Source organism: Atractosteus spatula, unplaced genomic scaffold, assembly GCF_055471065.1.
Source record: "Atractosteus spatula isolate fAtrSpa1 unplaced genomic scaffold, fAtrSpa1.hap1 Scaffold_114, whole genome shotgun sequence".
In the NCBI taxonomy this organism is placed as follows: Eukaryota; Metazoa; Chordata; class Actinopteri; order Semionotiformes; family Lepisosteidae; genus Atractosteus; species Atractosteus spatula.
In genome coordinates, this window is record NW_028296669.1 from 125,001 (window position 1) to 126,119 (window position 1,119).

Here is a 1,119-nt window from a genome sequence, read left to right on the forward strand (position 1 = left end):
ACCCCGCTCAAGCCCAGGCAGAGCTCCACAAGCTGGGCTTGGATTCCAGGTTCGCTCCCTTGCAGGCACCGGGTACGGAAGTTGCGGTGGCGTATCTCCGGGTATGTGGGAGTACCGAAAGTCGAGTGGTGTGGTCCCGGGTATGTGGGAGGACCGATTCTGGAGTGGTGTGGTCCCGGGTATGTGGCAGGACCGAAACTCGGGTGGCTTTGTCCCAGGCACGTGGGCAGGCCGAGTCAGCGGTGGCGTGGTCCCGGGTACGAGGGAGAGGCCGAAACAGGGGTGGCCTCTCCCCAGGCACGCAGGGAGCCTGTCAGAGGGCGGCCAGCCCCGCAGCTGTGCGGGGGGCGCCCTCGGCACCCCGGCCTGCCCCAGGGCAGGCGGGGGAGCCTGACAGAGGGCGGCCAGCCCCGCAGCTGTGCGGGGGGCGCCCTCGGCACCCCGGCCTGCCCCAGGGCAGGCGGGGGAGCCTGACAGAGGGCGGCCAGCCCCGCAGGTGTGCGGGGGGCGCCCTCGGCACCCCGGCCTGCCCCAGGGCAGGCGGGGGAGCCTGACAGAGGGCGGCCAGCCCCGCAGGTGTGCGGGGGGCGCCCTCGGCACCCCGGCCTGTCCCAGGGCAGGCGGGGGAGCCTGACAGAGGGCGGCCAGCCCCGCAGGTGTGCGGGGGGCGCCCTCGGCACCCCGGCCTGCCCCAGGGCAGGCGGGGGAGCCTGACAGAGGGCGGCCAGCCCCGCAGGTGTGCGGGCTGAGCCCTCGGCACCCCGGCCTGTCCCAGGGCAGGCGGGGGAGCCTGACAGAGGGCGGCCAGCCCCGCAGGTGTGCGGGGGGCGCCCTCGGCACCCCGGCCTGCCCCAGGGCAGGCGGGGGAGCCTGACAGAGGGCGGCCAGCCCCGCAGGTGTGCGGGGGGCGCCCTCGGCACCCCGGCCTGCCCCAGGGCAGGCGGGGGAGCCTGACAGAGGGCGGCCAGCCCCGCAGCTGTGCGGGCTGAGCCCTCGGCACCCCGGCCTGCCCCAGGGCAGGCGGGGGAGCCTGACAGAGGGCGGCCAGCCCCGCAGGTGTGCGGGGGGCGCCCTCGGCACCCCGGCCTGCCCCAGGGCAGGCGGGGGAGCCTGACAGAG